This window comes from Phascolarctos cinereus, unplaced genomic scaffold (assembly GCF_003287225.1).
Source record: "Phascolarctos cinereus isolate Bilbo 61053 unplaced genomic scaffold, phaCin_HiC Scaffold_1;HRSCAF=81, whole genome shotgun sequence".
NCBI classification, from domain to species: domain Eukaryota; kingdom Metazoa; phylum Chordata; class Mammalia; order Diprotodontia; family Phascolarctidae; genus Phascolarctos; species Phascolarctos cinereus.
Genome location: NW_027555514.1, coordinates 263,106,361 through 263,133,903, shown reverse-complemented (window position 1 = coordinate 263,133,903; position 27,543 = coordinate 263,106,361). Strand labels below are relative to the sequence as shown.

General features: G+C 40.3%; 1 long non-coding RNA gene across 2 annotated transcripts; it reads right to left on the bottom strand.

Moving 5' to 3' along the window:
* On the bottom strand, positions 1 to 27,300 carry LOC110221758 (uncharacterized). Of its 2 annotated transcripts, XR_002328232.2 has the most exons (4): positions 26,726 to 27,300; positions 24,698 to 24,797; positions 5,631 to 5,717; positions 1 to 466 (listed from the first exon to the last, which is right to left on the bottom strand). It is a non-coding gene; the product is annotated as an uncharacterized LOC110221758 (long non-coding RNA). The 2 variants fall into 2 exon arrangements; XR_013482910.1 differs by having other exon boundaries at positions 1 to 5,717.
* Positions 27,301 to 27,543: the final 243 nt, after the last annotated feature.

Sequence of the window (27,543 nt, the reverse complement as noted above, 5' to 3'; positions counted from 1 at the left end):
AACAGCTGAATGGTGAACTGGACCTAGAATTAAAAACAGTTGAAGGTATGAAATGGATTGTGTTTGAGAAAATTTTTGCATTTTTTTTCAATGACACTGAGCACTTCCTTGACATAAAAACATGTCTGTTTAAAGCCAGGATTTGGCTATTTGGCTACTGCTTCTACATGCCCACAAAGAGCAGACTAGCATGATCTCTACAGAATCACAATTACAAGTGACCCAAAGGTCACGGAAGAGATGAGTGGCAGGTATCTTGCAACAGACGATCAATGATGACTTATATGCAAGAGGAGGTTTAAAGACACAATCAAAGTAATGTATGATGGGAAAAGGAGGTGGACCGATCATCTGACAAGAGGAAGGTCCAAGGAACAGATGGAAACCCAATCACTGTACTGGTACCCTTTCAGGACTTTGTATGGAACCTCTCTGGGAGATCTGTGGGACAGCTTGAACCAAAATCCTACAGGATGAGAAGATGCGTCTGAGTTATGATTTGCATCAGGGAAAGGAGGGAATAAGCATTACACCTACTCTGTGCCAGGCACTGTGTTAAGTGCTTTACAAATATTATCTGATTTGATCCTCATAGCAATTTGGGGAGGCAGGTGCTGTTATTATCCCTAAATTAAATATGAGGAAACTGAGGCAAACAGGTGAAATGACTTGTTCAGGGTCACATAGCTTGTAAGTGTCTGAGGCTAGATTTGAACCCAGGCCTTCCTAGCTCCAAACTCAGTGTTTTATCCACCACTGGCTATATTGGGGGAGGGATACAATCACAGATCTGAACAAAGATGGAAGTAAGGTTCTTCAGCATGTGATAATATGTTGAAATCAAAGCCCGTTTCAAAGTGGGAAAATTCACAAAGTTGAAACAATGAATATTTTATTAATGCACAGTCTCTAATTTGCAACAAGGGTATTACAAATAAAGTCATAACCTAGCTGATTAAGTTATGATTATGAAGGGAAAGTCTCTATTTCCTCTCTGCTCACATGATCAGACCCTCATCTCCTCATGTTTAGATGACTTGCAGTAGTCTTCTACTGGCCCCCCTGCTTCTTCCCTCTCCCCTCCCCAATCTATCCACCACATGGCGGCCAAATTGACATTCTTCCAGCACCCGTCTGACCATGACGTTCAAGACGCTTCAGTAACTACCTATTGCCTCTGGGATAAAATGAAAACACCTATCTGTCATTTAGGGCCCTTCACAATCTGGTTCCCAATTATAACAGTACTCTTTCTTCTAGCCCCACCAGCCTTCTATCTTCTCTCTCTATCCTTTTGCACAGGCCTGGAGCTCCCCCTTGCCTAGAAGGCTCTTCTGCCTCATCCCCATTTCTTGGAATCCCTATAGTGTTGATTGCTAGACAAAACCCCTCCCCTAGTTTGTGCTAACACCCATTCCTCCAAATTATTTAATTATCTACATCCTATAGTTAATTAAAATAATATATAACAATATTATATAACATGTATTATGATGTTATATAATAATATTCTAATATATAATTATGTAATACCACAATATAATAACTAGTAGTTTATATTATATAATTATTATATTTATTTGGCTGTGAACTTGTTTCTACCCAGTAGAATGTAAACTTCTTGAAGAAAAAGACACATATATTTTTGTCTTTGTATCTCCAGTGCCTGGCATGGCACTTGGCACACAGTAGCTGCTTAATAAAGGCTTGTTGACTTGAATTAAATTGGAAAATCCTCCTATATAGACTAACTTTTTAGAAGCCAAAGTTGACTCCAGTCAATTCAGTCCCTCTCCCTGGAATTTCATTGAGTTTTAATGAATTTTTCATCAACTTATTAATTAAACAAACCTTGCCTTATATTTTATAAGTAAGTTCCGATGTGACCCTCAAGATTTTAAATTTGAGCTCCATGCTAATTTTTCAATGAGAAATGCTGAAAATTTTATGCTTTCCTTCCTGGTGAGAGAATGAATATAAATGATGTTTGTCAGAAAGATTGAGTGTCATGCTACTCTGAAGACACAAGCTGATAGATTATTAGTCATGAGATTTCAAACTCATTTTCTCGATGCTATAATCAATTGCTGACATTCTGTTTCCCCAAAAGCCTGTTTTTTAGGCTCATTTGGTAGGCTAGTCACCAAATGTTAACCCAAACTTGTGTGACAAGCCAACAGACGTTGCACCTTTTCCTTAGTCATGATCTAAAACGCTGCTGGTCCCTTGGGGATGTCCTAATTTGCTGTGTGCTTGGGTTCTGATCAGCTACAGAATTCACCAAAAGACAGGGAAGGCTTTTATGTGGTTAGATTGTTCAGAGGGCTACAGAACATTACCAACTGTGGACGGCATCCAGAAAGTGACAGAAAAGATGGTGCCTGAAAATTTGTTTTTATATTAATGATCTCATTCGAAACTCACAAAAACCTTGTGAGGCTCATACTTATATATGTCATCAATCCAAAGGTCACAGACTTAGGGCTGGAAGGGACATCAGAGACCAAGAGTCCTTCATTTCACAGAGAGGAGAAAGAAAGGCTCAGAAAGTGAAGGGTCACATAGTTAACTGTCAGGTATTAATTATCATCTTTATTTTTACAGTGAAGAAACTGAGGCTTAGAAAGGTTGACTTACCCAGGGTCACCTAGTTAACTACGTGTCATATATTAATCATCATCTTTAACAGGCTTATAGAGGTTGACTTACCCAGGGTCACACAGCTCAGGATATTGGCTGCTCCTGAATCCACACCCAATATTATTTTCACTATGTACTGGATACTGTACGTACTCAGAGTGCTATTCATTGGGTTGGAAACAGTGCTAGGGACCACCTTGAGGGTCCATTCACAGTCCATATCATTTGTGAGATCATCAACTTAGAGTTGTCTTTCTGGGTCCACGTCCAGCACTCACCTGCATGTACCACTGGGGGTAATACTTGCTTTCAGTGTCCATCAGCCTCAATTTAGGCACAGGGTGAGAGAGCCTTCTGGGAGAAATGTACGCTTAGCATCTACCTCCTTGGAGTACAGTGGATAGAGTGCTGGGTCTGAGTCGGGAAGGATGGAGTTCAAATCTGATCTCAGATGCTATTTCTGTATGCCCCTGGGCAATTCACTTAACCTCTTTCTACCTCAGTTTCCTCAATCACAAAATTGAGTCAAGTATCCCCAGATTCCTTGCAGCCCAAGCCATAATCTGGTTGCCAGTCCTTAGGGAAGGGATGTTTAACCAGCTTCACTCCCAAAGTGTCCTATGTTGAATACACATGCATGTCTATGTGTGGATGACTTTACTCTGTACATTTCCCAAGGAAAGTTCCTTAACAAAAAGAAAAAATATAATAATAGCATCTACCTCTCAGGGTGGTTCTGAAGATTAAATGAGACACTATTTTTAAAGCTCTAGGTATACAGTAGGTGCTTAACAAGTGTTTCCTCCATTTCTTCCTTCTCTATCAATAAATTTGTAGAGGACATTAGGATCCTTAATCAAGTTCAATCCAATAAATGTTTGTTAAGCAGCTACTACGCCCAAGGAAGGTACAGTACAGTGCCAGTTGATATAAAGGCAAAAATAAAAACAATCTGGGCCTCAACGAGTGAGAAGAGCTGGGCTTGAAGCTGGGCACTGCTACTTATTAGCATCATAGCCCTGAACAAATCACTTCATCTTCTTGAGTGTCAGTTTCCTCTTCTGTAAAATGATGGACTTGGAGTAGAACCTTGTTTTGTGTGACGAATCTCTTTGGCCGCTGGGTGAATTCTTCTCAGAATCACGTTTATAAATGCATAAAATAGATACATAGGATTATAAAGGAAACCAGTTCCATTGAGATGTAGTTATGGAAATATTTTTTAAAAAGTTCTGGGACCCCGGGTTAAGGACTCTTAGATTGGATAATTTCTGGGATCCTCTCTAGCCCTGATCCTATGAACAATCCTTAGATTTTCACCATCCCTTCCAGTCCTACATTATAACATTCTATAATGTGTAATGTAGAATTGACTACATACTATGTGTTTTTGAGTAGTAGTTTCTGTAATAAAATTATTTTTCGTGGGTATATTGAGAAATGAGGGGCAATGGGGCTTGAGAGGTAGCCTCAAGGCCAGGAAGACCAAGCTGAAGTCTTTCTTCTGATTCACAGTGACTGTCTGACCCTACCCAAGTCACTTAACTTCTCAATCCTTTCTAAGACTTTAAGTTGCAGAGGAGGGGCTGACTTTCGTTGGTAGAGGGACTTTCCTTACATGGGAGCTCCCCATGCCAGTGAAATCACAGTTCCAGTATCCCTATGTGAAGAAATAGAATATTTTTACAGACTTTTCCCAAATTTTTCAGCTTCTTCCTGAAGCACAGGTCCATTGTTTTCCTCCTGTGAGGTTGGCTGTCAATCACAGGCGACCACAATCTATCAGGAAGTCAAGTTTAGGGTCACCCAAAGGCCCACAAAAACAAGGTGGCCATGAGAAAACGTCAAACATCAGTCATGAGTACGCTAGTCACTAATGGGTAGGAGAAGCTGGGTAAAGGTGCCGTCCAAGAGAGGACAGCCAGGCATGCAGTGAGCACAAGAAACACTCTGACATCCACATGTGGACACAGAGATGTCGAGAAAAATGTCGAGAGATCTAAAGTAGCTGTTCTTCAAATTTTAGATCTCAAGACTCATTTATGCTCTATTTTTTTTAAAAAAAAGATTCTTTTTTGTTGTTTGTTAAATTATTAACATTAATTTTTAAATTTTGAGTTCCAAATTCTCTCTCTTCTCCAGGGACTCCCTAGCCCATTGAGAAGACAAACAATGTGATACCCATTATAAATGTGAAATTGTGCAAAACCTATTTCTATATTAGCCATGTTGTTAAAAAAAAAAAAAGCAAGAAAAATAAAGTGAAAAAAATGTGCTTCAGTGTGCATCCAGAGTTCATTAGTTCTCTCTCCGGATATAGATAGCATGTTTCATCATGAGGACTCATTTGTACTCTTAAAAATTATTCCGGACTCCTCCCACAAAGAGCTTTTGTTCCAGTGGATTACCAGGGGGTTTCTTGGAACCAGTAGTAAGTGCTCTAAAGAGCTGATTGTTAAATTTGCAGAGTGAGCATTTACATCTTGGAAATCAGCAAATGCCACAGATCAAGGCTCAATTTAATGTTTATTAAATTAATGTTTATCGATTGTCTAGATTTAAGAAAGGGATGGAGAAAATATTAATAATGCAGATTAAACTGAAAAGTATATGATATGGGGCAGCTAAATAGCGCAGTAGATAGAGCACTGGCCCTGAAGTCAGGAGGACCTGAATTCAAATCTGGCTTCAGACCAAACACTTGACACTAGCTGTGTGACCCTGGGCAAGTCACTTAACCCCAACTGCCTAAAAAAAAAGTATATGTTATGTACATTTCCCCCCTTAGATCCAACTGTTAAACATTTATAAGCACATCCTGGTTTTATTTAATGATGTAAAAATTTAATGCCTTAATAGTATGAGAATAATGTTGACCTTATGAACTCCCTGAAAGGGTCTCTGAGATACCTCTTTGAGGATCTTTGAGAACTGCTTATCTATATATTTCTGGGGCCTTCCTCCTATAGAGGGTTTACCGTAGGACATACCCAAGGGTGAGAAGGTATGGATGGGCTGTGGTCTCCATCGATGTCAGAGTCAATCACATCACTCATTAATGGAAATATTGACATATGCTGAAAAAATATAACAGCAAATCATTACAATTCTTTCTGTACTTGACCAAGGACATAGCAACTTTGACTATATATATTCATTTTGGAATACACACACACACACACACACACACATATCTATATATACATATATACAGTAGAGGGCTGTCCTTGGGAGTCAAGAAAAGCTGGGTCTAAGTCTCATCTGTGAATCATCTTGACTGTGTGAACACAGAGAAGTCACTTACCCTCAGTAACCTAGGTCAGAGGTGCCAAACAGTCTCGCCTCATAAAGCTCACAATATTCCCGAGTGCCACTGAACTGGATTAAAATTTAATTGGGACATACGTAAGAGAATAAATAAAAACATAATAAAACATAGATCATACTAGCATGTGGTTTTCTGAGTCAGTATGTTGTCTTCAGAGATCCGTACAGTTTAGTGGCTCTGTTTCTGTTTGAGTCTGACACCACTGCCCTAGGCAACTCTCTAGTCAGTATTTATTTAAGCTCATACTATGTGCCAGGCACTGTGCTAAGTGCTGGGAATACAAAGAAAGGGAAAAGACAATCCTAACTCTCGAAGAACTTACCATAGAATGGGAGAGACTATATATAAACAACTAGGTACAGATAAAATATAGAAGGATGAATTGGAGATAACCAACAGAGGGGGCTTCTAGCATTAAGAAGGATCAAGAAAGGCTTCTTGCAGAAGGTGGAAATTTAGGTGAAATTTAAAGGAAGCCAAGGAAGTATAAGTTACAGATGAGACACCCATTTTCATTGTTAGATAGAGTTTCCACACTGGGAGTTCCTTACAGTAAGGAAATTATTGGTCTGGATTCAAACAACCCACCCACCCACTCACCCACTCCCCACCAACCCGTCCACCCACCCACCATACACCAGTAAACAGTAACTCGACCTGGATAAGTTCAGCCACTAGGTGTCGCTACCGATTCAGATAAGGAGGCATGAACTTTGAAAAAAAAGTTACCACTTTTTAATTTCTAAATACTATATGCTGAAAGGGGATCTATTTTGAGCATCTACACCCATCTTCCCTTCCTACGCATTTCACACTCCTAACTGCTCTTCCACATCTATTTTTCCCACACTTTCTCCTTGACTGAAGCTGGATCAAAACAAGTGCCCAAGGGCTCAGAGGCGATTGGTAAATGGTCCTGGCTAGGAAATTCTCCATCCCTGTCCAGGAATGGAAACGCCCCCCTTCCTGTTGCTCTAGCGGTGGTCTCTACTTGCAGCATCTTGAACCTCCAACACCTTTGACCCTCTTCTGATCCTGCAGTTCTCTTGTCCATTTAAAGGGCTGGCTCTGGAGTCAGAAAACCTGAATTAAAATCCAGTGCAAGTATTGTTGTTGTTTAATTGACTGATACTGTCCATGTGGCCTTGAGTAAGTCACATAATTTCCCTAGGCCTCAGTTTCCTCGTATGTAAAAGGAGTAGGCTGAACCATATGGCTCCTAAGGTCCCTTCCAAATTTAATCTATGATCCCAAGATAATAATAAACTTACCCCAGCCAGTCTCCCAAGGTTCTGACTCACAGGTGTAGCTCTTTGTGGGTCTCAGAATTGTAAGGGTCCTCAGGGGCTCTCTAGTCTGGATAAAACCTGAATATCTACCCTCAACATTCCCAACAAATGGTCTTTCAGTCTATGATTTAAGACCTCTGATGAGAGGGAAGTCAACACCACCTATATCAAGTGTTCTTAACCTTTCTTTTTTTGGGGGGGGTCACAGAAGACCCCTCTGGCAGTGTCTGGTGAAGCCCATGGACCCCTTATAACAATCATGTTTTTAAATGCATAAAATAAAATACTTAAGATTATAAAGGAAATCAATTATATTGAAATACAGTTATAAAAATATATTTAAAAAAAAGCTGGTGGGCATTAGGTTAATAATTCCCATCCCAGAGGCATTCCATTCTATTTTTTTGGACAACATTTATAGTTTTTTTTTCTCACTTCAAGATAAAATTTTTTCCCCATTTCTTCTCATTGCTTCTAATTCTGTCCTCTTGGGTCAAACAGACCAAGTGTATTCCCTCTTCCATGTGACAGCTCCATAAATACTCAAAGACAGTGACCTCCCCTTCCCTCCTCAAATGGACAGTGGCCAATGAACCGCTCTGTTTTGCTTGACTCTTTGCATTTGTATCAAGAGTTTTGTTTTTCTTTCTTTTCTACTTTAAATATCCTCAGTTCTTTCAACTGCTCCATATAGTTCTTTCACTATATTTTCACCTTCCAACCCTCTCATTTTACTGATGGGGAAATTAAGGCCCAGAGGCTTTCCCAAGGTCTCATGGGTAATAATGGATTTGGAGGCAGGTTCTCTGCCTCTAAATCTTTCCACTCTACTAGATCTTTCTACTTAATTCTAAATCAAGGACATGTTCTACCATCAAGAAAACTTGAGAAATTGTTATTTTGGGCATCCTCCAATAAATCAGTCATACTGGGTACTCTGGAGTTAGCTGGGCTTGCTGTTTTCTATTCCTTTAATTTACTTTTGTGGGGGTGGGGGATGAAGGTGAGGTGAGTTTACAGAGGACAAGCTTTGCAGTTATTCAGTCATTTTCAGTCATGTTTGACTATTTGTGACCCCATCTGGGGTTTTCTTTGAAAAGATACTGGAGTGGTTTGCCATTTCCTTCTCCAGTGAGCTTTACAATTGAGGAAACTGAAGCAAACAGGGTTAAATGACTTGCCCAGAGCCACACAGCTAATAAGCGTCTGATGCTGGATTTGAACTCATGAAGATGAGTCTTCATGACTCCTGGCCCAGCATTCTAGCTGCCCTGAGGATGAGCTTATATTCTCATTTTTTGGAGGTGGGGATGAGACTAAGTGGGGAGGAGGAAAAGGAGTCTCTGCCTCAGTGAGCTTTCACAAACAATTACTATACACATATGTAAATGATAGTCCTTTCATTCACTTTGCTCTCCAGGAGGGAGAGGCCAGAAGACAATAGCTGGGAAAAAATAGATGACTGTAGGATCCAGACTTGGTAGTTCAACTCAACCCCCTCATTTAATTTAATTTTATTTTTAATAGTATTTTATTTTATCCAATTACATGTAAAGATAATTTTTAACATTCGTTTTTTATAAAATTTTGAGTTCCAAATTTTCTCCCTTTCTCCCTCCCCTCTCCTCTTTGTAAGACAGTATGATATAGGTTATATGTGTACAATCATGTAAAACCTATTTCCATATTAGTCATGTTGTGAAAGAAGAAACAGTTTGCAAAATGAAAAAACCATGAAAAAAATAAAGTGAAAATAGTATGCTTCGATCTACATTTAGATGCCATCAGTTCTTTTTCTGGATGCCCTCAATTAAAAAAAATTATCATTTTCTGTGAACAAAAATCTATTTTCTCTCTCCCTCCCCAACCTTCGGAAAATAAAAGGAAAACCAAACCTTTTTGACAGATAAGCATAGTCAAGCAAAACCAATTCCCAAACTGGCCATGTCCAAAAATTCCTGTCTCATTCTACACTTGGACTCCATTACTTCTCCATCAGGAGGTGGGCTGCATTCTCACCATCACTTCCTTGCCCTCATTTTTGGCCATTTCAGAAGTCAGAATCCTTGCATCTTTCAAAATTGTCTCGACTGTATTATTGTTATACTAGAAAGCATTCCGATTCGGCCCATTTTGCTTTACATCAGGTTGTGCCAATCTTCCCCTCACTCTACAGCCTCAGGAAGAGGGACTCCCTGGCCTAAGGTCCTCCAGAGAGTGGGAGAGAGGAGACTCAAACTATGCATCACCCCACGCTGCTCTCTCTGATCACAGAGGACCTGGCAGCTCAACCCCATCTTTCCAAAGGGCAGCATAACAAGGTCTTTGACTGCCTGGTCTCGTCTTCATCTCTGAAGATGCTGCTGTCAGCATTTATTATCAGCCTCTCTGGATGCGCCTGGAGAGCCGGACCAGCGACTGACTTCATGGTGTGCTCTCATGAAGGCTGCCGTCAGGTTCCCAGGCTTTGTCTGTCTGCCCTGGTTGTTGATTCGCCATCAAAGTGCCTGCTGAATCAGGAACCACTATATTTCCCTCCTCCCAGCAGAGGGCAGCCACCCATCACGACATTCAGCCCTGCTCCCATCTTGCAGGCTCTCAAACCAGAAGCCCACTTCTCTGATGCTCACGGTACCCAACACCGTGCCATGCACAGAAGAAACGCTACACAGATGCTTACTTGGGCCGTAGGTCTGGCGGTCATAGCTATGTGCACTTTTGTCCTATGGTTTTAGCTTTTCTTCCCTTGGATAGAGGGCTAGAGTTGAAGCCAGGAAGTCCTGGGTTCAAATCCCCAACTATGTGACCCTGGGCAAATCACTTGACTCTATGAGCATCTCAGTTTCCTCCTCTGTAAAATGGGGCTAATAATTGTACCACCCTTGCAGAGCTATTGTGAGAATGAAACGAGATAAAATACTTGACAAAACTTAAAGTGTTATGTAAATGTCAGCTACCATTATCACATTCTTATATTTTTGAATGAGAAAAACATTATTGTTATTATTATTAGGATTATTAGGATCAAACGAGATAACATGGGCAAAGTACTTGGCAAAATGTAAAGTAATACATAAATATAATAATAATTTTTATTAATCTTGCCTTCATAGTTTTTCAGTGGGATTCCAATGGATTTAAGGTCCTAGGACAATTTGCTATTCCAATAGTATTCTTCTTTAGTGTTCTTTGGTCTGTCAAATGGATAGATAAACTAATTGCTTTTTGTAGTCGAATCAAAATATGAGGCACCTGATGGTACAGTGGATAGAGTTCTGGACCTGGAGTCAGTAAGACCTAAGCTCAAATGTGACTTCAGACACTTACCTATGTGACCTTGGGCAAGTCACTTAACTTCTGTTTGCCTCAGTTTCCTTAGCTATAAAGTGAGGAATAATAATAGCACCTACCTCCTAGGCTTGTTGTGAGGATCAATAAGATGTCTGTACAGTGCCTGGCATGTAGTAGGTGCTATATAAATTCTAGCTAAAAGTATTACTAACTAGAATGTAATTGCATCTTCAGTACCAAGGTAGTGACTGACAGGATGCATCTCATCTTGTGCCCACATGATTCTTATCTCCTGGATCAGGTCTCTATACCTTGAAAGTCTTTCATATGTAGCTTAGACTTAGAGATTATGAATATTTGGGGAAGAGAGTGGTGATATCTATTAGAACATTATCCTTGAGTGTTTACAAGTCGATGGTATATCTGGATGATTATGGGGCAACAGCTTGATCTATAAAAGGAATCTATTTCCAGTATGGTTTGTTGGTTGTATAAAATACAACCTCAAGGTTAGTTTGAGGTCTGTATATGTAGTATGGGGATCTGCTCTCTTTTAGTCCGTGGAAGATAGTTTGTGACACATAATTCTAGCCACGAGGTCGTATCTCACTAGCGTCATAAGCTCTTGCAGACGGCTGCCCACTTCCACAAACAATCTTCATTGATGAGTAAGTCTAGGCTGGACAACCCCGCAGAGAATGGCTATCATAAACCCTCTGTCTCAGTAAACAAAGGCTTGTGATTCAGTCATTGTTCAATGCTTCTATGTCAACACATTATGAACAGACTGAGTTCAGGGGAAGGTGCTCTTGGAGGGTCTTTTGCTTCTCCTCTTTGACCTTAGCCATTTTGTAGGTTCCATTGGTTGATAAACTCTTTTTGGTTTCATTTGACAAATCCAATGGTGTGTAGCTATTATCAGCCTCCATCGTTTCTGGGTAAAATAGTGTCTGCATTTTTGTTTTTCTAAAGCCAGACCTGGAGTTTTGACAATACAGATAGGGAGTTCCTCATCCACAACCATTTTTCCACTTTGAGTCATAAAGAGTTGCCTGGGCCACTGAGAAGTTAGGTGACTTATCCAAGGTCATATAGTCAGTATGAGTCAGAGATGGAACTTGAATGTACCTCCATCCTCTTTCTCCTTTTTGGTGTGGAAGAATTAATCTTGTTTAATTGCATTAACATTACCATCATCATCATTACTGTCAATATCATCATGATCATCATTCCCCTTGCTCTCTAGCCTGGAGTCCTACTGATGGAATTTATAGTTACCAGCACTCATTACCCTGCCTATCACTGATTTACCCACTCCACTACTTGACCACCCAGCAGGAGAACTTGGGTGCCATAAAGCAAAATGGGATCAAATATTTCAGCTCTAATAAGGAGATAAAACTATGACATGCATGCCTTGCCTTAAGATTTTACATATGAAATTCTAATATTGGAGGCGAAGAGGATAGTATATGAGAGGCAGAGGAGTACAGTGGGAAGACCTTAGGGTCTTGGGTTTAAATCCTGGATCTGCCACTTACTACCTATGACACCATGGACAAAAATTCTGTGCCTCAGTGCCCTTATCTGCAAAATGTTGAAGATATCAAGGGATCTTAGAGGTGATTTCCTGTTCCAAATCTTTGATCCTCTGAGGTGATAATTAACAATACAAATAAATTCATTGCTGAGTTCCTTCAACTCTCAAGTTTCTTCTAGTAGTTTTTTTTAAAAAAAATAATGTTATTGATATGTTTCATTTTTATATCATGTTGATTTCCCAGTGTAGCCCTCCCCCTCCCCCTTCCAGAGAGCTATTCTTTATATTCACTAGATTGTAAGTTCCTTGAGGGCAGGCACTGTCTTTTGCCTTTTTTTGTATCCTCAGCCCCTAGCATAGTGCCTGACACATAGTAAGTTCTTAATAAATATTGATTAATTAATTGATTTCAAAGAATAACATATTCAAAAATAAAAAGTTACCCAAACTAACCAACACATTGAAAGAGCTCAAAATTTATGCAGCTTTTCACACCCATATCCCCCTATGTCTGCAGAGGAGCCTGAAGGCAATGCCTTCTCACATTCTTTATAGTCAAGCTTGGTCACTTCCCTGGGCCTCTGTGAAATGAGGGGGGGTGGGTGTGGTGATCACTAAGATCCCTTTCAGATCCAAATCTACGATCCTTCATTTCATCTATCTTGCCCCTTTTTGCTTGGTTCCAGCTTTCTTTCTTCTCCCTCTGGGCAGATCTCTCCTGACCTGATGCAAGCTGATGAAATCATGGCCTGTGGCCAGGAGCTGGTGATTCATTCCTCCAATGTCTGACTGCACCTCCCTGGAGTGAGGTAACTGGAGTCAGAATCCCTTTGGAGTCTCCTACCTAAACACCAGCCATAATCACCACTGGGGGCAAAACACTGAATGTTTTAATTTCTGAAGATTTGACACGATGAAATGTACATTCCAAATTCATACAGAGGCTTGAAGACTTATACTAATAAGGAGGCATTCCTGGATATGTCCTCATCATGATGATCCACAAACATTTATCAAGTGCTTACCGCTAATAAGGAGTTAAGCATACTTGAGTTAAGCAATGAATATGCAGAAAGATATAAGACAAGGGTCTTTCCCTTGAAGGGCTTTTAATAGAGATGAAGCAATGGGATGGATATGGAAAAAAAGGAATAACAATTCAAGATAGCATATGCTAAGGATCAAATGTGGCTGGTGTTGGAAGGCAGTTGTGTAATGGAAAGAAAGTTGAACTTGGAGTCATGGGACTTGATTTCAAATCCTGACTCTGCCCTTTATGAGCTAAGGCTAGTAGAGACAAGGCTAGATTTGGAGTCAGAAAGACCTGGGTTTGAAGCCTTTGTCAAACTCTTACTCACAATCTTACCCTACTTGGTGAGTCCTTCCCTGGAACCTCCATTTGAGGAAATCCCTATGTTCCTTTTAAACCTGGCTCAATCTCAGGTTCTTTAAATGATTTTTTCACCCCCCCATCCTTTTTCAGCTCCATTTTATGTGCCGTCTTTCCACATTAGAGTGTAAGCTTCTTGAGCGCAGGCATTGTCTTTCCTTTTGCTTGTATTTTTAGTCCCAATGCTTAAAAGAGTGCCTCCATAAAGTAAGTGCTTAATTAATGCTCTATCTACTTCTTATATCTATCAGTATATCTATCTGCCTATCCTATCCTATCCTATCCTATCCTATCCTATCCTATCCTATCCTATCCTATCCTATCCTATCCTATCCTATCCTATCCTATCCTGTCCTGTCCTGTCCTGTCCTGTCCTGTCCTATCCTATCCTATTCTATCCTATCCTATCTACTTATCATATCTATCTGCCTACTATCATATACTATCCTATTCGTTCGTTCTATCTATCTATCTATCTATCTATCTATCTATCTATCTCTCTATCTATCTATCTATATCTATCTATCTGTCTCCTAGCTGTGTGACCTTTGACAAGTCACTTAATCTCTTGGGTCTCATTTTCTTCAACTATAAAATGAGGATGTTAGATCAGATGAAGTCAAGTTCTTTTCTAGTTCTAAATATATGACCCTATGGGTCAAAAGAAAGAATAGAATAAATGGGAGGGCAGGATAGGATTAAGGGAAATAGCGTTAGTTTTTCACAACATGTCTACTGTGGACGTGTTTTGCATAACTGCACACGTACAACCTATATTGAGTTACTTGCTTTTTCAATGATGGTGGATGGGGATGGAGGAAGAGAGAAAATTTGAAACCTAAAGTTTTGAAAACATATGTTTTAAAAAAATGTTTGCACATGCTACTGGGAAATAAGAAATACAGGAAATGGGGTACAGAAGTCTATCCTGCCCTACAGGAAAATAGAAGGGGAAGGGGATAAGAGAAGGGGAGGGAGATAGAAGAGAGGACAGACTAGGGGAAGGGATATTCAGAGTGCATGCCATCTTGGGGTGGGGGGAGGGAGGAGATGGGGTGAAAATTTGGAACTGAAAAGCTTGTGGAGGTGAGTGTTGAAAACTAAAAATAAATAAATTTATATTAAGAAAAAAAAGAATTTGGGGCAAGGATCCTGTGATGTTCCTTGTGGCAGACGCACAAGAAGGAGTTTAGCTAAGTTTTGAAAGCCTTATTGCCAGAATTCTTACTACGGATAATATGGTGAACCAGTATTACTTACTAGTCTTATCTTCTAAGGCAAAGAGATTATAATCTGTGTTGGCCAAGAACATATTGCACCTTCAAAACCACAAATTACCAAAGTAATGAACTAGTAAATTAAAGCCTAATCTTATTTTTAACATTGCCTTATTAATGTAAATTCAAATAATTTCAAAATGACATTTTCTAAATGTAAATAAAACACATTTTACATTGGAAAAAAAATAAATACATGACCCTATGGCCTATGTGACCTAGGGCAAAGTGATTAACTTCCACAGCCTTCAGTTTTCTCATCTGTAAAATGGGAGATTGGACAAGATGATCCTCTCAGGTCCCTTACAGCCCTAGATCTATGACCTCACTGGAAAGACCATTCTGGATTTAGAGGCAGAAGGCCTGGGTTAAACCTGAGTAGAGACTTAAAATCTCTATTCTGCTACTTATTAGCTGTATGATTCTGGACATTGTATTGACTGCTCTGAGCCTCACTTTCCTTCTCTGTAAATGGGGATAATAATAGCACCTACTTTTCAGGGTTATTGTGAGGATCCACCAAGACAGTGTATGTAGGGCACTAGATAAATGTCAGTCATTATTAGTGTTACTGACAAGCTGTGTGACTTTGGACAAGTCATTCACTTCTTGGAACCTCAGTTTCTGTATCAGTAAAAGGAAGAGTCAGACTAAATGACCTTTCAGGTCTCCATCCAGGTCCAAATCTTAGGACTGAATGACAGTTAATGACTAGCAAATTAAAAGGAGGAGGATTGGGGCAGTGGGAAGAGGCTAAATGGAAGAGGCCATAGGATCATAAATGTAGAGATAAAGGTACCTCGGAGACTTTCAGGTCCAACCCCTTCATTTTACAGATGAAGAAACTGAGGCCTAAGAAAGTTAAGTGACCTGTCCAAGGTAACCAAATAGTATCAGAGGTGAAAACTGAATCCAGAGCCAGGGATCTTTCTACAGTTTTCTGATGCTCTAACATTGCCTCCATCCTTCTAGCTCAATGACTCATAATGTCATTATGGTAAATAGAGTCATGGGGCCTCCACACAGGGCTGGCTTTATAACTGGACTGAAGCCTGTGTGGTTATGATTTGGGAAGAATGGGAAGGTCATCTATTCTATAAACTCTCCTTCTTAGCCATGTCTCTAATACGAAATTTCATAATTAGAGTTTCATTCCTTTAGTTTAAGGCTAATATGTTAATATGTATATATCCCTGGGAGGGGCAAAAAAAAGACATCGACCCTCATTAGTCATTTCTACTTGAATGTGAACAAGTTTAGCAGGTTTCTTTCTTTCCTTCTTTCTTTCCTTCTTTCTTTCTTCTTTCTTTCTTTCTTTCTTTCTTTCTTTCTTTCTCTTTCTTTCTTTCTTTCTTTTCTTTCCTTCTTTCTTTCCTTCTTTCCTTCCTTCTTTCCTTCCTTCTTTCTTTCTTTCTTTCCTTCTTTCTTTCCTTCTTTCCTTCTTTCTTTCTTTCTTTCTTTCTTTCTTTCTTTCTTTCTTCTTTCTTTCTTCTTTCTTCTTTCTTTCTTTCCTGTTTCCTTCTTTCTTTCTTTCTTTCTTTCTTTCTTTCTTTCTTTCTTTCTTTCTTTCTTTCTTTCTTTCTTTCTTTCTTTCTTTCTTTCTTTCTTCTCCTCCTCCTCCTCCCTCTTCATCTCCTCCTTCTCTTTTTTCCTTCTTTTGTGTCACGATCGCTTTCTCTCACAATTATACCAGTGGTGTGCATAAAGCTTACCTTTGAGTAATACCCTTCTTTGTAACAAGTAAATCCACTCAAGCAAAACAAATCCACATGTTGGGCATGTCTGAAGATGCTTATCAGTTTCTTTCCAGAGAGCATGTTTTGATAGGAGAACTAGCAGGGAGAGGCCCTGAGGACTGTGGACTTCTGAGGGGAGATGTTTGTTTATTGAACAAGGGCAAATGACCCCACAAAAGTTCACTGTCTTCATAATTTCGCATAGAATTAGCCCTAAATAGCTGGAGGTTGTGCAGTGGCCCCAAAGCATCTAGATGGATCAGAAATATTTAGCTCTAGAAGGGACCTCAGTATCTGGTACCTTATCCTGCCAGGTGATCTTCAGAATCTTCCTAAGATAATTCAAAGGGAAGTGATACAGTTTCCTGGCATGGTGTTGGTTAGACTGTCCAGGTTTCACAGGCATGCTACAAAGCGGTCAACACAATGGCTTTCCTTCAAAGCTCAAACACAGCTACCTCTGGCAATGCGTGGGTCAACCTTATCATCTCTGTAGACATCTCTGAAAATATACTGCCAAGATAAGGTACCAGACACTGAGATCCTTTCTTGAGCTAAATAGCCCTGCATTCAAACTCTACTACAGAGAGCACAACTTCCATGGGCCGGTCATCGGAGTGCCAAATATACATTTGCTTAAAAGACTATTTCATGAAGAACTCATGCTAGGTGGCTACTCACATGGTGGTTAGAAGAAGCGATACAAGGGCACTCTCAAAGTCTCTTTGAAGAAATTTGAAATGGATTGTGTGACATGAAGGACATTAGCATAGGACCACCTGGCATGGTGTGCCCTCATCAGAGAAGGTGCTGTGCTCTATGAGCAGAGCAGAATTGAAGTAGCTCAAAAGAAGCGTGAGATGAGCAAATATGGAGACATCTCCACTCCAAAGGTTCACATGGACTATTTGTGCCCAACCCGCAGTAGAGCATTCTGAGCTTGTACGGGTCTGATCAGCCACAGTTGGACACATTGTACCTTGACTCCAACGTAGTGATGTCATTTTGGTTCTCCTCCAGAACAAAGGACAACAACCTAGAACCTTGACCTTGAACTTTGAGATGGATCAGAACACTGCTGGAGTCAGGAAGACCTGAGTTCAAATCCTCTCTCCAACACTTACTAGCTGTGTGATCCAGGGCAAGTCAGTTAACTTCTGCCTCAGTTTGTTCATCTATAAAATGGGGATAATGATAGCACCTTGCTTCTGTAATTGTTGTGGGGATTAAGTAAGATAACCTGTGTAAAGTGCTTTGAAAACTTTAAAGTGCTATATAAACATTCGTTATTATTATGAGGTTATTGCCAGGTCTGGTGACACCTAGAACCCTTCCTGCTGAGCTCACCTTGCATGGGACGCTAAGTTGTATATATGCACGAGCAGTCACCATAGAATCAAAATTATGAATGTCAAAATCAAAACATGGGACAGTGAGGAGTGGACGTAGGGAAGGTGAAAGCAGGAGGCTGCCCTTACATTTCCAACAATGGCCTGCACACAAGAAGCGGTGTGATGATTCAGGAAATATATGATTGGAAATGGGGGTGGGCTGCTCTTGCATGGAAACTGAGGGATGACATACACATAGTCCAAGTAATGCTCAGATACCGCCCCCCCCACTACTACTATTACTACTACTACTACTGTTACTACTACTACTACCATCACCACCACCACTACCACCACCACCACTACTACCATTACTACTACTACCACTATCCCTACTACTACCATTATTACTACTACTACCACACCACCACCACCACCACCACCACCACCACCACTACCACTACTACTACTACTACCACCACTGTTCCTACTACTACCATTACTACTACTACTACCACTATCCCTACTACTACCATTATAACTACTACTACCACCACCATCACTACTACTACTACTACCACTACCATCGCCACTACTATTGATAATGATGATGATGATGACGACAGTTAACATTTATGAAGTACCTATAGATGAGGAAATTGAGGATCTACTCAATAGGCTGGCAGCCCTCTTCTACATCATTTAGGTTTTTATTTTAATTTTTTTTAATGCCCAACACTTAGTACAGTACCTGGCACATAGTAGGAGCCTAATAAGTGTTTATTGAACAAATGAATGCATGAATGATTATATCATTTGATTCTCAAAACAACCCTGGGGGCAGTAGGTGCTATTATTATTCCCATTTTACAAATGAGGAAACTGAGGCAGAGGCTAAGTGACTTGCCCAGGGTCACACAGCTAGTAAGTGTCTGAAGCCAAATTTGAACTCAGGTCTTCCCGCCTCCAGGCCCAAGTGCTCTATCCACTCACTACGTCACCTAAAATAAAAGATATAGAAGAAGGTTTCTAGCATGTTAGGTAGATCCTCAGTTTTTTTATTCCCCCAAAAGATGGGGCTGGACCAGATGGCTTCTGGGGGCCCTTCTACCTCTACATTTATGGGTCTTATGTGTGACTTTGCAGCCACGTCACCTTTATGGGCCTGTTTCTTCAACTGTCGAATGAAGGGGTTGCACTAACTGTCTTCTGAGTTTTCTCCCAGCTCTAGCTTCATGATCCTAGGACCCCAGATTAGAAGTCTGAAAGGCCCTTTTCCCTCCTGTAACCTTGGCTCATATAATCAGAGCCACACCAGTGAGACAACAAGCAGGCATCAGCACTTTGCCAGGGAAGATGCAAAATATTTGTTGCTCATGAATCCTTATGAAGAAATTAATCTTTTGCCTCGGTTAAGAGTCTGTAACATTAATAACTTTTCCCCAAAGATAAATATTTACAAACAGGGCTTATCACGTGTTATGACTGGGGGAGGCAGGCAAAGAACTCTCTAACCCTCTCCCACTTTCTACCTTCCTCTGCTAGCCTGCTAGGGTATACAAAATCTCAGAAATTCAAAGTTGAGTACTCCTTTGTGGTAAGGCATTTTGGATTCAGATATGGCCTGTCTGAATTGCAAATATGTTGGGGGTTGGGGGTGACATATATCAACTCAATCTATTAGCATGGCTGAATTGATCAGATTGCCTTAGAATCCTATAGAATGCGCCCTCCTTGATTTGCAGCTTCATAAAAAGCCTTCCCTCTTTCTGCTTCTCTCTCTAGGGAAATTTATTCATGTTTGTGGTTGCATATCAAATTCCTAATAGGGGGACAGGGATAGAAGGTGGATTGTGGGTTCAGGAAACTCTCTACCAGTGCAGGTTGATATCTTGTCTGGAATGTATAGTCTTAGAGACTGTCCAAGAGCACTGTGAGGTTACAACTTGCCTAGAAGTCAATCCACACTAGCATGTATCAGAAATTAAACACAAGTCTTCTGGATCTAACGGCAACTTTCTAGCCCCTAGCTCCTAAGCTATGCTGCTTCTAATTAATAATAATAACAGGAAAGATAATTAATTAATGAATCAATAAAATCAATCAATACTGATAATTTTTACTTATATATTATAGAATAATGTTTAATTAATAAGATTTAATTAAATTAAAATAAAAAATTTAAATTTAAATTTAAAAGTACTGTAAGTTCCTTAAAGACATACTTATGCTTTTGCCTTTGTATCTCTACCTCTTAGAAACAGAATGCCTGGCACATTGTAGGCATTTAGTCAAAGAATGTTGATTGGTTGATGATTGATTTTCTTGGGCTCTGTGGGAATGGTGCATTTTGACACAGAATTGAGATTGTCAAGGGGGTGGAAGTCTGCAACAAGGACCAGTGGAGAGGAGTTTTCTGCTGAGGGCAGCCATCAGGGGATTGAGCACTGGGGAGCATGATCATGTTGGAGTATCTGTGTGTAACAGGTCTGCTAAAGCAAGGCAAATATAACAAATGAGAAGTATATGTGTGCATGTGTGGCTGGGGTGGGGTGAGGATTAGAGATTTAGGTCATTTAGCCCTAAGGAAAAATTATACCTGCCTGAAAATGTGGTACTAGTTTTGTTTGCATATACAAAGGAAATGCATTTAAAAAAAATAGGATCATTAATTCAGAGCTGGAGGGGACATGTGAGACCACTTAATCCATCTCCCTCATTTGATAGATGAGAAAACTGAGGCTCGGAGAGGTTAAGTGATTGACCAAGATCATATAGAGATTATAAATGGCAGAAATAGGATTTGAACCCAGGTCTTCTGACTCCAAATTCAGGGTTCTCAAAGACAGGATGAGTCTTATCTAAAATCTGTATGTTACTCAATGCCTAGTACTTAACAGCTGCTTAATACATGCTTTTCGAAATGATGCAAAAAAAAAAATTGCTTGTCTTCCATTATCAGGGTGCCCAACTGCTCCTGCCCACCCATGGGAGTCCTGCTGACAGAATCCTGGTTCTCCTTCCAAAGACTTTTCAGCAAGGATGCCTACCTAATTCTCCCCCAGGGACAAAGATTATTTTCCTGATTTTATCAAAGAGGAAAAAATGAAGCAATTGAAAGCCTAAGCAACAAGTTTGGACAATGAGTCAAAGGTAAAGTTTGCAATAATAGTAATAATAATAGCAATTCACATTTTTAATAGTTTTATACATTTTAATTTTATTTTTATAGTCATGAATAGAGTTCTGGACTTAGAGTCAGGAAGATTTCAAATCCTACCTCCTGACTCATTTACTTGAGATCAAGAAAAAAAGAAACATAATAGAGACAGATGGAAACAGAGGAGTCATGTATTCACAGACACATGGCGGCAGGTAGGGGAGAGAGAGGCTCAGGGCCTTTCTTGCCTACCTCACAGGCAAGATAACCCTTAAGAAAAGGGTTTGTCTATTCGAGCCTTTTGCATGCACACTCAGTTCAGGATTAGTGGCCAATTAAAAAACCATTAGAGACCAGCTTCAGTAAACTGACAGGAAACAGTAAGATGATAATTGTGAACACACACACACACACACACACACACATACACATAATGCTTTGCATATTTTAACATGTTACATGCCAACTTTTATTATGTTTAATGCTGCCACCCATTTAGTGGGTGATGCCCTGAATGACAGCCCTGGAATCATGAAAGGAGGGGTGACTCTTCATAGAGTACTTGTATAGGGGGAGTGGGGATTTCTTCTTCGGAGATGGTTGGGTGGCACTTTGGAGAAGAAGAGGCAAACTTGATTTTTTGATATTGCTACTGGGAGTTCTTGGAGCCTTAGACATGTAGGGGAGCCAGACTACCAAAATGGCACATGACGTCCAGTGCTCGCAACCTTAGACCACTGCTGGGAGTAGACCTCCCCTAGATAAGAGTGTTTTTTTCTCTCCTGGTCTGAGCTGAGATCTTATCCCACTCTCTGCCAAAGAGGTTCCTTACTGTGGTGTATTCTTTGTTCTGTTATAATTTGTAAGACTTTCTTGGCTTTCTGGTCTTTTGGTTTTGATAAAGAGGTTTACTAGATATTCTCTTATCTTCTGTGTAACCAGAGTTGGGCGGGTGGGAGGGAACTAAGTTGGTTAGTATATGTAAGCTAAGTGTTGCCCTCCCCTTGAGAGTAGTCAGGGAAAAGGGTATTCAACTCCTGAACCTCTTGAAGTATGCATCTCTAGACTCCCAATGTTTGAGGCAGGGGGAATAGACAGAATTCTAGCCCAGCGTCCCTCTTGAAGAAAGGAGATTGGAGGAAAGATTTCAGGGCCTCAGTGGTCTTGGAGCCTGCCCATTATTCTCTTGCTGAGCCTCAGACAGCCCTCCCCTTGCTCCTTACAAAGGTGATTTTACACAGCCCTGCTTCACTTAAATCCAACTCACTTGCGAGTCATGACATCAAATGTCATAGTTCTCTTAGAGAATAAAATACAAACAATAGTAGAAACCACCCTCCCTTTAAAGGAAACGAACCGATACCCAAATCAGATATCTCTCCACGCAACATATGAGTGAACCATAGCTTTATATATAGACAACAACGAATTGCATATCTATCTTAATTTTGCAAAGATTTTCCCCATTCTATATTTTAGCCAAAGTAGAGTATGTTGTGTTCCCCATTCTTGTCCTGCCCTTTCTCTTCTCTGCATCTTTCTTCATGCCATCACTCACTCTTGGGACAGGACCAACTGTTGACTGTTGAAATATCTCCCTTTAAGGGCGAACTCAAATGCCTCCATTGAGCCTCTTTGCCCCAACCCACCCCCTGCTGAAAAAAGGTCTCCTCCTTTCTCAAATTTCTCTTGGTGTTTTGTACCGCTCACTATTGCCCCTAACATACTGTACCTCTTACCATACTCAGACTTGGGTGTGTTTTGTATTGCTGATTCCCTCCTATTACCCAAACCCTCAGTCTATTTGCTCGGTGACAGTAGGAGCTACGGGTTGTTATTTTTTTATATATATTTTTTTATTCCCAGTACCCAGCACAGTGCCTTGTACGTAGTAGGACCTTAATACATGCTGGTTTTATTAAATAAATACTGTTTTTATTAAATAAGTCATTTAAAAAAAAATGATTTTAATTGAAAGAGAAGTCAAGACTTCTGACTTTAACTGTATCTTTTTCCTATATGAATTTGGAAGTGCAGCAGCAAGAGGGTAGTACCCGGGATCTGCTTCCATTGGGCAGAATGAGAATGTAGAATGAAGTCCACTTGTAGGGGGAAAACTGTAACATTTTGAGATTTCCCTTGTTCCTTCCTATTGCATTCCAAATAAACAGAAAAGAGTGTGCATATAGATTCTGCTACTTGGTACCTCTGTGACCTCGGGCAAATCATGTAATCTCTCTCAGGCTTCAGTTACCTGAGCTATAGAATAGACCAGGTGATATCCAAGGTCTCTCCTAGCTTTCAAACCCCATGATCTGGAAAAGAGGGGGGAACGGCTTATTCTGTAGCTCATCCTGTAACTTGAGAGTGTCCTAAAGTCCTTTTCCCCTTATCTTGAAATACCACAAAACTTCTCCTTATCCTGGACCATAAATTCCTTGTCTTCCTCATCCTGTGTCATAAAATTTCCTGTCTTCCTTATCCTATCCTTGTCTTTAAACACCATAACTCTAAAACTACATCATCATTCTTAATATATCTATAATAAACCTGGTTCCCCTAAATACCAGTACCTTTACTCAGCCCTGTTGCTATAGTAAAGGTCCATGTGCTTTCATGTTCATAAAGCTCCCAATGGCTAAAAGAGAATGTCTAAGTGAATTCTTTCACATCTGAACCACTCCCCAGAATCTAACATCAATAAGATGACTTGCCCAGGGTCACCCAGCTAAGGTTGGATTTGAACTCAGGTATTTCTGACTCCAGGTCCAGCACTCTATCCATTGCACCACCTAGCAGCCCTTCATATGTAACATGGGTGAACCATACCTTTATAGGTAGATAGCAATCAATCATATATCCATATGCATATATCATATTTATACAAGGCACACTTTTACGTTTAGTCTGCATTGATATTTTCTCCATAAGTTTTTTAAGTCTAGATAATCAACAAAACAATAGAGGTATAAACACACACTAAAAATTTAATCGTCTCTTACTAGCCCACATGAGCTGGTTCCAGCACATCCCTCATCCAGAAACAGATTTATGCTGTCTCCTTAGTGGTAGCTCCTCAGCTGAACCCCACCTCCCCCACTTTCCCTAGCACAAAAGTTGCTAGCTACACTCCCCTCTTTAGGAGAAGAGACACTTTTCCTACGAAGTCACAGAATTTGCTGAAAATTTTTTACTGCCTTAATTCCAGAAGAAGAATTTGCTGCTTTCTTTTGGCCTTTCCCAGACTTGGGAAAGCCCAGTATGGTAGTAAGGTTGGCGTGACCTATAACTTAGATAAGCAGTAGAACTTGGCATTTACATACACTTCTGAAACACCCCCTTCCCCATCCCCGCCTGCTTAGCCTTCCGCCCTCAGACACACGTGCACATTCACCCATAGCTCCATTATCATAAAAATCACATGCCAAGTGATGGGAGTGAATCTCAATAGCATCCTCCCACTGAGTCAGTTGCAGGGTTTCTTTCATTTCCCATCAAATGTTATCATTTGGATTTCATTTGAGCGAATGTGAAAATGATTCCCAGGTAATTGCTGCAAAAGCTAGCAATGAAGTCATTTGCCATAAGCTTCTAGCTCCCCCGGGCATTTGAAAGGGGATAGGACAGTTCTGAGCGCAGTGAGGTGGCACAGTGGATAGAATGATGGTCCTGGAGTCAGAAACACCTGAGTTCAAATCTGGCTTCAGATACTTACTAGCTGTGTGACCCTGGGCAAGTCACTTCACCCTGTTGGCCTCAGTTTCTTCATCTGTCAAACGAGCTGGAGAAGGAAATGGTGAGCCACTCCAGGATTTCTGCCAAGAAAACCCGAAATGGGGTCACTTTGGAAACAAACAACTGAATAACAACAACAAAGCCTAATTATTTACATCAGAGGTGTCAAACTGGAGAGCAGCAAGTCCAAAAAAATAAAATATAATTGAGAAATGTTGACCAAAAGAACTACAAATACAATACAACGTAGATAAAGGTAATTTATGGTTTTCTACACAGCCACAGGGATCCCTTTCTATCTGAATTTGACACTCCTGATTTATCCATCATTTCTCCCTTTAGAATGTGAGTTCCTTGAGAGCAGAGACTGTTTTTTAAAGCCCTTTTTTATATCCCCAGCTTACGATAACACTTATTGAATGACTGCCCTCACTGGGTAATTGTCCAGCTCATATCCTCCCATATTTTCCACAAAAATAGCACAGATGACTGTGTAAAGTGCTTTGCTAAAATCTAAATGGAAATGCTCATAATGCATCCTAGTCTTTTGCCAGCAATGCAGATCGAGCCCCCTGACTCAGTTTGCCAACTCTGTACTTTTTCCACTTTTGAAAATTGGGACATTTGTCCTTCTGTAGCCCAGCAGTGCCTCTCCCATGGTCCTTCAAAGGTCACACATGGTGGATTCGCCATCACAATCTTCTGTTCTTACAGGACTCTGGGATACAGTTTATCTGGCCCTGACAACTTGGATTCATCAAGGATTCTCTTACAACCGCCTCACTTATGTTGGTTTCAACTCCCTGTTAACGTCTTTGTTTTGACCTTTCAAATCCAAAGATCATTATCACTGGCAGAGAAAACAAACAAAATAAGACATCAGCTGCTCTTTTCTTTTCAATGTCCATCTTGTACAGCCTGAGTGGTGAGCTGTCAGAGGGTCTGATTAAAACTTGAAGGTCACTTGGTCCAACTCTATTTTATGGAGAAGGAAAACACGAACCAGAGAAATTAAATGATTTTCTCAGGGTGGCTTGGATTGTCAGAATTCAAATTTAGGTCCTCTGAATCCAACTTTGATTCCCTTTCCAGTATTCCTCTTTTGATCCACCTCTTTCCCACCCAATAGCTTAAAACAAAACAAAATAAAACAAAACAAACAAATGAAAACCCCAACCCTCTTTCTTGTCTTTAGCCTTCTTGGCCTAGCCTCATTTCATTCAGAACCATGGCAGTCTTGATGCTATTCTTAGAGGATGATGCCATGCTTTGGGCTTCATCCCTTCTTCCTTGCCTTTGCTTCCATTTTCTGTGCAAGTCTTTTAAACGTCTAAATTTATTGAAGAGTTCCCTATGTATCTACATTGCCTCTTAGGCACCTATACCTCTTCCACCACATCAGAATTATTTCTGTCTGTCATTAGAATCTCAGTCTTGAGAGCTTTGCACTGAAAGGCAATATGGCACAGTGGATGGGGGCACTGGACTTGGAGTCAGACAACAGCCACACGTCTGTGGCTAAGTCACTTAACCTTTTCGTGCCTCAATTTCCTCATTTGTAAATTGATAGCTTCTAAAATAACTTTCAACTCTAAGTCTTGATGCTATATTTTCTATATGCTAACTTGACTCATTAAAATTTAGGCTATAGTATCTTACCTATATCCTTCCTCTTAACCCTTGGAAATTGACTCTCTCAAATCTAGAGCATTGTGTCTGACTATGCCTGGTTTTCTTCACCTTCTCTATCATAAATTCTAAGTGCTATGAGATCAGATCACCAAACTTCAAAGACTCATTGAATCTTAGAACTAGGAGGGATTCCAAGGGCCATCTAGTTGGACCTACATACATCCAAAATCCCTTCTCCAATACCTCCAACCTTTATTTGTTGTTATTATTTGTCCTTCATTCTTGAAGAGGACCATGACATCAGGAAGGTGATGCCATGACTTGCAAGTGAATTGGATTGGAGTGAGGCAGGGCTGTGCAAAGTCACCAGACTCACCTTCTCCTGGGTCCAGTGGCAAGATATAGATCATGACGACTGGAGACAGCTCCCAATCTTCATTTGAAGACCTCCCCTGAGGAGGAAGGCATCTTTTGAGAGAGCCTCATCCACTCTTGAACAACGCTAAGTATAAATTTTCTCCCTAGAAAACTTTCATTCCCTAATCCTCCATCTGCCTTCTGAAATGAAACAGAACAAATCCAGTCTGTATACCACATGATAGTCCTTGAAATACTCAAACACAGCTGTCATTTCCCATCTCCACTCCCCCAAATTGTGTCCCCCTCCTGGTTTTCCAGGGTGCCAGAAATTCTCATGTTACTCATTCCTTTGAGTTGATGCATCGAAAACTTCTGTTTAACTATAAATATGATCGGGGAGGGCTAACACATGCAGCCTATCAACAGCCCTGCACATCTTAGTACTAAGTCATCTTAACTGCTTTCAGAAGAGTAGCACCCTGAGGGCTTGGGGCAGAGGATGAGTACACTTTTTCACAGGATGATAGTATCTGAGTTGTAAGAGATCTCAGAGAACATCCAGGCCAAACTGATGCATGAAATCCTTCTAGATTAGTGGTTTTTAATTTTTTTTTTTTGCATAATGGATCCTCTTGGCAGTCTGGTGGACCCCTTCTCAGAATGTTTTTAAATGCATAAAATCAAATACATAGGATTACAAAAAGAACCAATTATACTGAAAGACAATTCTCTCTCTCTCTCTCTCTCTCTCTCTCTCTCTCTCTCTCTCTCTCTCTCTCCCTCTCTGTGTGTGTGTGTGTGTGTGTGTAAATCTATCCGTCACACAAGTTGATA